Source organism: Lepisma saccharinum, chromosome 5 (genome assembly GCF_977018435.1).
Source record: "Lepisma saccharinum chromosome 5, izLepSacc3.1, whole genome shotgun sequence".
NCBI lineage: Eukaryota > Metazoa > Arthropoda > Insecta > Zygentoma > Lepismatidae > Lepisma > Lepisma saccharinum.
Genome location: NC_139233.1, coordinates 67,265,136 through 67,278,485, shown reverse-complemented (window position 1 = coordinate 67,278,485; position 13,350 = coordinate 67,265,136). Strand labels below are relative to the sequence as shown.

The 13,350-nt window shown below is 40.7% G+C and overlaps 1 protein-coding gene across 2 annotated transcripts in view; it reads right to left on the bottom strand.

Annotated features, from left to right (window-relative positions):
- The window catches only part of LOC145987852 (uncharacterized), a 291,669-nt gene that overhangs the window by 198,648 nt on the left and 79,671 nt on the right, over nucleotides 1–13,350 (bottom strand). The window contains exon 3 of one of the 2 annotated variants that reach the window (XM_083122598.1): nucleotides 13,108–13,142. The exons of the other annotated variant lie outside the window; for it this stretch is intronic. The gene's annotated coding sequence lies outside the window, so the exon portion shown is untranslated. The remainder of the gene's footprint in view (nucleotides 1–13,107; nucleotides 13,143–13,350) is intronic. 2 annotated transcript variants of the gene reach the window in all.

Sequence of the window (13,350 nt, the reverse complement as noted above, 5' to 3'; positions counted from 1 at the left end):
CACGGGAAAAGTGAGGAAGATCAAACAAATAGTAAATAAATTCGAAAAAAACCAAAAAACTATAGCCATATTCCAGACCGACATCGCGAATGGTCTCTTGTTTTGTTTCTGTAGTATCTGAATGTATTTGGTGTGGATATAAGAACTAACGCCGCTTGAGTATTTCGCTACGACATTCGCTGGCGCACAAAAATCAGAGAACTCAGAACTTCAGATGTACCTGCAAACACGGGTAACTAATATTAATTAATTGATTGATTAATTCATTCATTCATTGATATTGAACTCAATGGAAAAATCAGAGCAGTGTAGCGTCCAAACACAACGCGAGACAAATGGTATAGTACTCCGCATAACCCACTGCGTCTTGCCCCGAACCAACATTTTCAGGTTATAACGCAAAACTTGTGCACTGAAAATAAAAACATCGACTGTTTTGGTAACTCAGGAAACGACGCCGAAAGATAGCGTACAAAACAGTTCCAAATAATACTTACGTTTCTAGTTGAAACAGCAAATACAAAGTCGCATGGGCGTAACTTGGGACTTAACTTTGGAGGGGCAGGCTTAACTTTTGGGGGGGGGGGCAGAGACGGAAAGTTTTCCAACCCATAAAAATAGTGTCCAGAATTATTTGCTAAATAATTGTTATATTTGCGAAATGACAAATATTATTATTTATTACTTAGCTACTCAGGTACCAGGACGTTTAAAAAGTATCCTTAACTAGTAAATTTTAACAAACCATGAATTATTTTTTTGGGGGGGGGGCAATTGTCAACATTTTATGTGTGTCCTTCGATATTTTATTCTTATGCCATGGTTTGTGATATTTACGTACTACAAATTTTGAAATGAGGAAACCAAGAAAAACTCATTAAAATTAATATAGGTTAGTTATACTTCTAGATTCCTAGTTTTCATTTCTGATTTTAAACAAAAGGTTTAGTATATTTAAGGACATTTCAGTTAGGTCTTAGTGTCTGAAGAACATCTTTAAAGACGTACTATTACTACTACCTGTACTTTGGGAGACTGACAATCCCAAGTGTAATTTTCTATGTCGCATATTCCGACTTCGATGCCTTTAAGAGAAAGCTTTTAATGGCGTCCTAGACTACAGCCCCTACTAGCCTACCCCTCGCTATGGGCCTGGAACTGGTGATATCGTTAAAAATTAATCGGTTGAATATCGCTATGGGATCGAAAAACATCGGCATTCCGTCTTGCCCCATCTTTCTGTATTATCCCAAAATTTGACACATTTTCCCCGGCACACTCTGTATATAACTTCCAAAGCTTTTATTTAATGGACGACGCAAATGAAAAAGGAGCAATCTGCAGAACAGTTGACAAAGAAGAAACGAAAACACCACAACGAGACTGACGGAAAACTTCAAAGAGATTACGGTAGCTGCGGCCAGATCATTTCCTCGTCAAAAGAAACACGGCGAGAAAAAGGCAAGAGAAGGGCGAGATCGAGAAACGGGTCGTCTGCTCCCGGAATTCATTTCACAGGCTGTCAACTTAAATTCCCGGAGCCGGCGAACAATTGTAATTACCCGGAACTTTTCCGTCGGACGGAAAGAGTAGCTTCCGTCGTCGCCCATCTCTTCTCCTGCCCCCACGTACGAAGTGCGTTCCAAACCACGAGGTTCTTCACGGGCGAAGAAACCGAGCCTTTTGTCACCGTGTACTTTCACTTTCACCAAAGATAATACAAAATCTTATGCGATGAAGCTTGACTTGAACAAGGAAGGAAGTCATATCCCTAAGGTACTGTCCAAAAATAAATTCACTTTTGGGGAATATCTTCAGGTGGAATCTGAGCACGAACACGCACACACAAACACATATGGTAAAGCTGTCCTTGCACACATTGTAACAATATGTGAACACATATGGAGGGATACGGAGGTAAGGCCCCTCACATACACAATCTCGTTCATCTATGGAAGTGTTGTGACCAGCACCACGCTCCGGCCGCCTTCTATGTGTATCAAATTCTGTAAATTGGGAAATATTTAGCTGATATTTACAATTTTTATAACAGATGGATACTTGGGAGTAGCTACTGATTCAAATTTGTATTTTATGGAACTCAATTGAAGTGTTTCAATATGGAGAACTTTATACCTATTGTAACCAAAATTTGGGGGAAAAAACATTTGGTGCGGCTGAAGAGATATTTCGATTGTAATCCTACACATTCTGTTCTGGTCCAGTAGGCTCACCACGTCCTACCGAACCAGCTATTATATGCACCACATGACGTGATGGAGGCTCACTCATGCCAAACATATTTCGTAACGAGTATAACGTAACTGTGCAATAGGAGCAGCTATTATTGAATAATTGTGCAATTACATTGTGATGGGTGTGACATTCAGACAAATTTACCTTCATTCTTTAATTATTTTCTTAGCATCTTCAAATGCGTAACTCGATCAATTCATGATTCATAATTTCATTTTCCTTGATGAAAGTTATTTAATTTCAGAATATTTCTCCCCCATCTTAATTTTCAACTACAGAAAATACATATTTTGTAATTGTGACGAGTGTGACACTTCTGAGACATGGCTTCACGACCTTCCTCAGTCTTTCAGAGAATTCTGTAAAATATATATATACCGAAACAATTTCATTTTATTTTCACAAAGCAAACTTTACTCGATATTTACATGCTTTTAGGTTCTAAACATATCACTACATGCTTTTTTTATAAACATTGTTTGCCTGTGACTCGTGTGACAAATTTTGTGACTGGTGTGACTCCATGCACATTATTTACTTTGTAGGATTATGGAACAATGTAAAGGCTATGGAAATTATCATAAATAGATTCTACAAACTAAGGTTTGTTTCAGAAATAAAGTAGAATACTTAAGAGCTGAAGATATAGAAGCAACCAATGAGACAATTAGAACGAAATTAGGCCTCCCCGATGGCGCAGTTGTAGCGTCGTCGCCTTGTAATCAAGGGATCTCGGTTTCGATTGATACCCGATAGAATGAAATCAGAATTAATTTTGTTATCTTATGGCAACGAAACTAAATTAAGTGGAGACATCACACTTAAAATCCCACTTGTACTGTAAAAAGTAATAGATTTGAAACAATGATGTTATTTAAAAGGCGTGAAACTAATGCTTGCATTAATAATTCCAAATTATACATAGGTTTCCCTTTAATTTCATATGTAATAAGTGGTACTTTGAATAATAAAAAGAAAATAAACCTTGTTTGTTAACTTTTACATGGAATGGCTCAATTACGACAACGACATGTGCTAATTAAGCCGCTGTTTCAACTTGCTTATTGCATGTGAACAGCATATTTGCACACTTCAAAAGGAATATTTTTTTGTAATAGTTGGCAACGCTGTTCCGAACTGTAAGCGATGCAGCTCTCATTGAACATTACGGACTAGGGAAAAACCTTAAAACTGGGAATCATTTCGCTACGTAAGGGATAGGATGAAAATGGTGCGGAGCTGAACAAGGATGAAACGACATTTTGGAAGTCGCTGTTTCATGTCAGCAATATCTATATCTGGATAGAAAATCGCATTGCTATTAAATTTACAGTGTCTGGTGTTTACTGAAATTTAGGAAGGTTTAGAGTAAACATTTATCAAAAATTTCTAGCTTACTAAAGTATCTTTATAGGCATGGGCATCTGGGGAAGGCGGTGTAAGTTCATATTTAGGGAAGTTTACATTTAAAGCCAAAATGACAATAACTCTCGCCTTCGTGAAAAATTTTATGGGGGTGTTGGTTGTGTGTGGATAAATAACTGTTTGTAGGCCATTTGAAGAAATTGATTATTTTCTTGTGATTTCAACGACTGAGCTCTTATACGCGTTCCGTGTGCTTCGCAGTGCAAAGCTAGTAAATTCCAATGCACGATATTTTCATTTTAAAAATCTGTTGACTCTGCAGCTCTTCTCGTAGAGAAACGACGGACACGAGCAGGAAGAGCTTGATGAGGCGAAAGAAGATGAGACGACCGACACTGACGAGCGAGAACATAGACAGGTGCACTCCACGTGCGGACCGCCACCGAATGAAGACGCATGGGCCGGTCCCTGCAACTTTGCTAGCGGCCGGGACCGCAGTAAATAACGCCAGAAGGAGCTCATCCCGGCCGGACAGGGCTTTTAGGGACCGACACTAGCGCCACCATCCATTCTCATTCAGGGACAGGGAAAGAGCCTTTCTCTCAGCTGGCTCTAGATAGGCATGGCGGAGGGAGGGATCGGAGATGCACTCTGGGTATATTGCAGATCGAGTCCTCTTGCTTGCTCTGCGTTCCTCTGAAACGTGCCCTGGTATTACTGCTCGTAGCGTGCTCTGGAATTTCTTGATGACCCTAAGGGTCATTTTCCCGTGTCGTGATCAAGGTTTTTCGGGTTCGATGTTGAAAAAGTTTCGGGTGACGAACACCGGAATTTAGGGATAGGCTTTTAGAAGCGAATCGGAATAACATTTATCCGACTTTTCCCATATTCGAACAATGGATCGTGGATTTGATCTGATGTCTGAACCACAGTTCCTCTGTCTTATATCTGAACCCTAGATCTTTCATCCCAATCCAGGATCCGTTGTCGGAATCTCAAATGTTAGATCCCCTTCCGCTACTATATCCAAATTTCTGGATTTGATATCACATTCCTACACCCGTCATCCGAAACACATATCTGAATCTTGGAGCCCCTGTCCGAATCCAAAATCCTGGACTTGATATCCAAATCTTAAGACCAGTTATTGGAATTGCAAATACAATCCTGAATCCGTTGTCCGAATCCCATGTCTCAAGCTTAATTCTTGCATCCGCTATTCTATTTCAAGACCCGTTAACACACCATCACATATTTGAATACTGGATCCACCCAACCCTTTACGTCGCACTTCTTCAGGTTTACGCTAATCGCGACGATGAGGATGAATGAATGATCAAGAGATAAAATTGAATAGTCATGCGCAGGCCTGCACTCGAACCCGAAACTTTCAGTGGCGTCATAAAGAGTCGGGTCTGTGAGAATAGCACAGTTGGAACTACCATCGTCCAGCATTGAGGCGTAGCCTAACAAAATTCTCTGCCGAGGAAGGAAAATGCGTCAAGTTTTATTTTTATTTTGAACAGCCAGCACGCGTGCGCTCTCCTACATCCGAAAGTAATGACGGGAGACCAGAAGCCGACGAGCAACTCCGTCCGCCCACATATTTCCCTTCTGACGTCACCACGTTATGTCTACGGCACCAGGTGTTGCAGTACTGTGACCCTTCTACCCTTGGACCGCCTGCCCCACCCCGAACGCTAGCTCCGAGAGAACGTGACCAGTTAACTAAGCAGGAGAAGAGGTCAGTGTGAAGACGGAGGTGCAAGAAAGGGTGGAGAAAATGTAGCATGGAAGGAAAAGACAACCGTCTGGATTGGAACGTCGCCTAAGTGCAATATAGCTTTGTCCTACGACGACAATAGTCCATGAAGAATGTAAAAAAAGCAAGCTTGCTCCAAGTAAAGGAAGTACTCTTTCGATGTGTATGATTTTTTGAAGAGAACAGCGTTTTGATGGTAAAACATTGATTCCTTCATCACAGGTTAAACTACCACTTTACAATTATGGTTATTGTGAGCTTTTTTTTAAAGTTATCTTTAATCCAACAGCATTTTAGTATTGCATTCTTCTGTCTCTGAATGTTAATCGTGACGTCGAGGTAAAAGTACTCCTGTACGTGTGCACACATTGATCTCGGCCATAGTTGGGATGATGTGATCAGCATCACGCCCGGCTGCCTTTACATCCGTGACCTATTTTTATATGCAATACTGGCGACTTACCTGCGTTGTATTATATTTATGTTTGTTCATCAGATGATAGGAAACGTCAAAATCAGTTATCCAAAACCAAATCAAGACACTTTGTTAAAATAGAATGAACGATTAGTACATAATTATGCAGCATTACTTTAGTACAATATCAGTACGTATCAATGGGGAAGATAATACTAGGCAAATTTATCATCCCAATGTGGTAAAACAGATTTAGTTAAAATGGTGATGGACAATTTACCTAATGTTTCGTTTGCCGTTGAGTGTACTTAGAATCTAGCATTCATAAGAATAACGCACATATTCATTACTACGCTTGTATAGAACTCCACGGAATACAACCATATTGAGATATATAGTAAACACGCTACCATCTGTTGAGAACATTTGTTTATACGTATTTTCATGTTTCTTAGTCCAGGGCGGCTGTGCATTGATGAGTCAGTGAGTGAGGACAAACTCTTCTATATATATTATGATTGTGGTGTGTTTTCGCAATCTATTTAAGCAAATTATGAAAATATCAAGTTGGTTTGGTTTTCACTTCTTCATTTGAACGAAACAGTAGCAATGCTCTTCTCCTTTTGCTGTTTCTTAAAAGTTTGTTCCAATAAATAAACACAACATGTGCACATGATATTGCAATTCTAACAGTTAGGACACACAAATTAGGAACACTACGCTCAATTTTTCCATCTATTCGACACACGGTTTAACTGTGTTGCTGATTTCATCTTGCGATCTATGGCCTACCACTGATGACGTTTCATGTCAACGAGAGTCTCTGAGCAGGCCTTATTGTATAAGAAGGCGTTGGCCGTGTATTTACATTTTTCTTACGAGACGGTAGTGATGAAAGGACACTCAGAAAGGAACATCCATGCCCAGCCCGGAAGTCGGATCCAAAATCTTCGGTGACGAGATCGTTAGTCGATGAAAAACTGCTGCAGAAGCTCAATGAGGATTTTGAGTTGAATTTGGGGCGATCAAGTCGATCCCCTTTTTCCTACTTCCCTCCAGACGTTGAGCTGGATGTAGAACAAGGGAGGCAAGCGGAGGCTATTGTTTCACGACCGGAATCCAAGCCCATAAAGGGAATTGTTGTCCCTGACCAATCGTTATCCGCTCATTGATTCCTCAGGTTTATTGTCGTTGGAGTTTGGACGACCGATTAGCTGTTTACGGACAACGGCTCTTTCGACTGGGAGGAGAAGGGTTGGATCGAGCACCTGTGCATCTGAGTAAGCGAGAAAAACCGAGAGAACATTTAAAGGGTGAGAATGTGCTCTCCAGTGACACGACTGACAAAAGATGCTAAAAAATGAATAGCCTGTGAGATAACAGATGGAGTTCTCTTTCAAGTTTGGTGATTCGGTGTAGTTCTAACATGTCGAGATGGATAATGTAAGGTATATTTATTCACTTTTAATTACTTTTAATGGTGCAGTTGAGGCATATGCCTCCTCTTCCAATCATTTTAAGGTCCAGTTTAGCATTTCTTTCTTCAACATCAATATTTCACACTCAAAAATGATTCCAAAACGGACATACATTATGTATACATAAGTTCATAAAGATATTACCAAATGTACATACGATACAAATACATTTTGTTTATGTTTTAACTACACTTACCCACAGCTTAAAGTGGAATCCGGAACCTCTTCATTACAAGGTGACGACCATACCACTAGGCTATCGGAAGCAGTTTAACAAATAATGTACGAGGCGGAGCTGGAAACTGAACCTTGACACTTCTAGATCCGGGTACCCGATTCTCAGTTCTGGATCTAGATACCCGATTCTCGGTTTTGGATCTAGGTATCCGATTCTCAGTTCCACATCCGGGTACCAAGTTCTCACTGGATCCCGATATTTGAGGAACCGAGAAAGGAGTAACCCGATTTCGGCCATCCTATCGCTAATTTTGAGGTTGCAAGTTCAGCAATGCGAGTGTAGCCTATTCCAGTCTGCAACTACATGTACAGTCGTGGAAAGAAATACTTCCCTCATAGGACTATTGGTATCAAGGCTATAAGGGGAAAGTACTTTTTTTCCATGACTGTACCGAGACCGAGAATGAGACAGGTGTATGTAAAATTGGCCCAAGAAATAACTTGTAGAGAGACTCGTCTCGTCAAATGAACTAGAACATAAAGCATTGAAAATTTTCCCAAAATCAAAATATTTTGCTATGTAACTGACTCGGACAAGGGCAACCAATGTGTGACTCGACATGAGCACGAGAACGGCACGGAAAAAAACAGGAATAACTGCCGAATGTAAAGGGACATCCCAAATATAGGCACTTCATCAGAGACAGAACTTTGTACGTCCACTGCGCATTGGATGACCCAACAATGAACAACAGGGAAAGCTGCGGCAAGTTCCCCTCCCTTCTCTAATAAAAAAAAAATAAAAAAGACCAACACCTCTTCCCGGTGACAGATCGTGCAAATACATTTTAGACTTAAAACGACGTCACCGCTTCTCGGTATGTGAGGGAAATGGAGGAGGGGGAGAAAGTGCGCATTCGAACGCAAGAACGAAAGGAAAGCGAAAAAAAGAGAGAGAGAAATGTGACACATGTGACTGACGCGAATGCCACTTTTCTTCTCTATTTATGACGTCTTTATGGAAGGTCGGAAATGCGGAAAGAATTCGTTTCCTTTTTTCCTTTCTCCCCCCCCCCCCACCCCTACGCTTTTACTCGAAAAATGTTGGAAGCACCAAGACGGAGTTGGCGCCTCCACTTCAGCATGCAGACAACAACGCTGATGGAACCATGGAACGTTATACTGTAGTTTTTCTTAGGACAATGTCGTTTCATACTGTCCCATAGCGTACGAAGAGCTTGAATTTGTGTGATTTGTCACCACTGACCACGGGGTCAGGGTAAAACACGCTGGTGCGGGTGACCTTGGGAGAAATTTCTATCTGCCAATCGTTTTCGAGGAACGAGTGCTGGACAGGGTAGAAATATCACTTGATACGTGAACGTTCTAGAAATAACATCGGCAACACTTGGATTCGAAATTCTCTGGAAGAAGCGAGAATTCGAATTTATCGTGAGGAATAGAATATTCGAAATTCTCTTCAAGAATCAAGGATTCGAAATTCTCTTGAAAAATCGAAAGTTCGGAAATCTCTTGAAGAATCGAAGGTTCGGAAATCTCTTGAAGAGAATTTGAAATATAGATTCTCGAGGAGAATTTCGAACCTTCGATTCTTCAAGAAACTAAGATTCAAAATTCTCTTCAAGAGTCGAATATTCGAAAGTATAATGAAGAATCGAATATTCGAAAGTATAATTAAGAATCGAATATTCGAAAGTATAATTAAGAATCGAGGATTCGAAATTATAGTGTAGAATCCAGGATTCGAAATTCTCCTCCAGAATCGAAGGTTCGGAAATCTCCTCTTCAAAAGAATGTGAAACCTAGATTGTTGAAGAGAATTTCGAACCTTCAAGATTCTAGGATTCGAAATTCTGTTCAAGAATCGAAGATTCGAAATTACCGTGATGAATCGAGAATTCGAAATTCTCGTGGAGAATTTATGGTTCGAAATTCAAGTGAACAATCCTAGAATCGAGGAACTGGGTAAAGAATTATTGATTCGAATCTCGCTGCATTTGGATTCTGACCACTTTGCATTCAGTTAATTCGGATTAGAATTTGACAGCCAGTCTCTAACACGAACGTCACACTGCTATCACATCTGCACCGAGAAAGAAAACCAATCCAAACCGCGCCATAATCTACAGGCGCCGTTTCAATTCGGGCAACGCAAAATGGCCGTTGTCACCAAAACCCAGCCTCGCACGGCTCCTGTGGGGCTGAAACAAGCCCATATTAACTGCTTCCCGACATCATCGCCAATTCGGCCGCATATAATATTCATGCAATTATAACGCCAAGGGAGGGAAAGAGGGAGGGTAAACCCCCTTTTTTGGACGAGGAGAGCAAAATAGGACAAAACATCCCGCACAATCAGTGCAACAAATAGGTTTATTGATACAAAGCAGCGTGCAATGGCGACCTCGACCAATTAACACAAAGCCTCCTGCATGATATTTGCACAAACGTTATTAACAACAGATATATCGACCGAACCCGTTCCCAGCAGCCGGTGGTCCATCGAGAGAGCCCAAGTTGTCGGATTACAACCGACGCAAAGGGTTCTGCCGATCACGGTTTGTGATTATTATGGAATTAAGCGGATTAGGGCCGAACTATTGCACGCAGCGAAGGAGAACCGGTGTTGTGCGATAATAAATCTACAATGGGGGGTCGCCGGGCGTTATTGTTTTCTGTGTAAGCCTCGGCCCGAGCGCTTATATTTGCACCCACTTATTACAACAGCTGTCACAATGAAAACTACAGCATTACCGGCCTATCTGGCAGAGTGGTTAGCGTGCAGTTCCACGAAGCAAAGGGTCCTATTCTCCATTCACGGTAAGAACGAGGTAACGTAAACAAAACCATCTGAGAAATAATTCCTGTGTTACATCTGGTGTTATTGTGCCCATGTATTTGTCGTACAGCTCATAAAATAAGTCTCCTAAACTTCAATCTAGCATCAATAAAGTGCAGATGAGGAATATTTCGAAACAGTATGTCTCTTGGCCATTTCAAATGTCTTCTGAGTTGACTAATATTTATTCGCTCTGCGAGCTGCATTTCCGATTAATTTCCTCACAAGGGTTACTGTAAACCCATCTTCGATTCCAAGAAGGATCCATGAATTCACCAAGCTGAGCGCCGTTCATATTATTTCACGACATAGCATGAACGTCGGAACCATGCTGGAAAAAAATCCCTATAAGACGCTATTGGAAGAACCGTTAAGGAAAAAATACTCTTTGACCTTTTTTTTCCGAAAGGAAAGAAAATGGCGATGGAAGACAATCATCCCCTTCCCCTGCTCTAGGATTAACACGTTAACTCTATTATTCCTGCGCTCTATACTCTGCGCACATTACGCCAGGCTTTAATCGTAACGATTACGTCTCTTTTATCGGTTCCCGACGGTACTTTTAAAAAAAAGAAAAACCCGGGACTTGTAAGTTCGAACGGCAGAGAGAGAAGCAGAGAGAAAGGGAATTACCCTTGGATAATCCTCTTTTGCTTCAATATGCATTTAAATAATTTTCCCACGAACGAAGAGAATATGAATTACATATGCACTATTGGAAATTGTAGCATGTTTAGCTCATAGCCGTGAATGTTTTATTTGGAACTGAATATCACTGTACGAACAAGCTACGGCTGTACCAAGAGGAGGAAAACACCCGACAAACTCGCGAAGTAAAGTGGACATTGTTTTCTCCTCTAGTTTGTGCCCGAGTGCCCCCATGTTGCCAAATTTCCATACTTGCATCATTGTTAAAATCTTCACCAACGTTAAATATTACGTTCCTGCTTTCGCTGTGTACGGTTTCCTCTTCGTTATGTTACAAAAACACTTGGCACTGAATAAAGGTGACGACGATGTGTTGAGGAATGCCACACACTTTGGCAACACAGGAGCAGGATTACATGGCAAGCAGCTGATTGCATCACCCACGCTACCGCTGCTCGCTTAGGGATGAAAATTCGACGACACAACTGTAGTATACCACTGGCGTACTTAATGATATATCCACAAGAAAGAGGGCGCTTTATCGTATGCTCACTTGTCTGTAACACAGAGACAAAATAATTCCAGACATGTTTATACTGTAATTTGACTTATCAGCGACAGTTTTAGAAACATATAATCGAATGATTTCAGCACTACACCAGCATGGAGTGTGGATCTTACACTTGATTCGGGATGTTGCAAAGTTTCTTTTAAGCTCAATTTTACATTACTGAACCTACACGACTGAAACTACAGTTTGAAGTCGGCGCTAACTAATGATAGGTGTCCCAAATGAGCAGTGTTGAATCCTGCTATTTTTCTCCGGTGGGGATATCAAACTTCACGGGGGAATGTTATAATCATCAAATTATATTACTAATAAAACAATACTAATATTTTAAAATTTCCCGTTACCTCTGATACGTAATTAAATCAAATTAAGTATAATCAGATCAGGTATAATTAATTATCATTTTAAGAATGATATTATAAGAATCAATAAAATAATAATATAGCATGGAATAGCTTACATTTACAGCAAACTAATGAATCGAGGATTTTTTACAACATACGCGTATCTGTGGATGACATCATCAATGGAACTATCCGTGAGTCCCTCGTCCCCTACAGTTGACACTTTCATTGAAGCTTCAAGTGTAACCTGACTCATCCTATTTCTTAATTTTGTCATCGCCCTATTCATGGTGCTGAATGGCCCTTCTACGCAGGCAGTCAGTTATCAAAACGGACGATAATGTAAATTAGTTCATTATTTTCTATTGTATCTATAAAGAGGACCGAATCAGTGCTTATTATTAAGAAAAAGAGAGGAAAAATATACGTTCTACGTTAAATTAAAGTGAACATGGTTGCAAAATTTCTTAGCTATTATCCCAATGTTCTGCCAGGTTATTGGGGGCTTTTTTTTAATTTCCGGAGGGGACTCTCCCCGACGGGCCACCCCCTGAATTCATCACAGCAAATGAACATTGAACGAGACACCTCTATTGTAAAGTGACGTTAACTATTACGGCATCTACGCTGCAACATAAAAGGTAAAGTGTTCCCCTGTGCATAGCACCACGCCATGAAGGCGTATAGGGGGTGTGGGGGTAACGCCCCACACTTTCTTGATCCGGTCGTGAGTGGGGGTGATGTGATCAGCATCACGCCCCTGACCGCCTTTACCCCCCAGGGTTTCCCCCAGGTACCCATGTTATTCGACGCTGGGTGGGCGCCGGGGCCGCTTCCACCGTTAGAAAAGTTCCCGGATTTGAACCGGCCGGGGATCGAACCCGGGACCTTGCAACATGAAGTAAGGAATCAAATCTTTCAGTCCTTGCACATATTTAACCGTCATCAAGAATAATTGCTTTATTTTCCCCTGGCAGCCCACCGCTATTTCTCGCCAATCAACGTTTCGTTTTTTCTTGAACGCCCGTCATCGAGTCGATGTGCTAAAGACTATATGCTTCCATCAAATCGCGAATCATTTCCCCTAGAATCAACTGTGACTGTTTTTGCATTGGAAGCTTGAAGGAGAGTCTTGTCTAATTGTCATGGCTCTCACAGTTCCCCTAATGCCTAAGCGCTAGGATCGCTGGCCCATCTTGTGTTAAAAACAAATTTAAAGAATAAACCTTACCTTGAGATAAAATTTAGCTTGCTTCCTTGCGTAACCTGTAAAAAATGAAACAAAGTTTAAAATACTGTGATTTTTTACATTCTAAATACAATTTAATGTGCATACAGAAAAAAGTTCCTTTAGATGGCTCTCCAGAAGTAAGATAATTTAATGTTTAATTATTAAATACCGGTACAATCATCATCCAGATGATACTTTGTTAAATTTCTACTTTGGAAGTATTTTCAAAGTAATGACAAATCT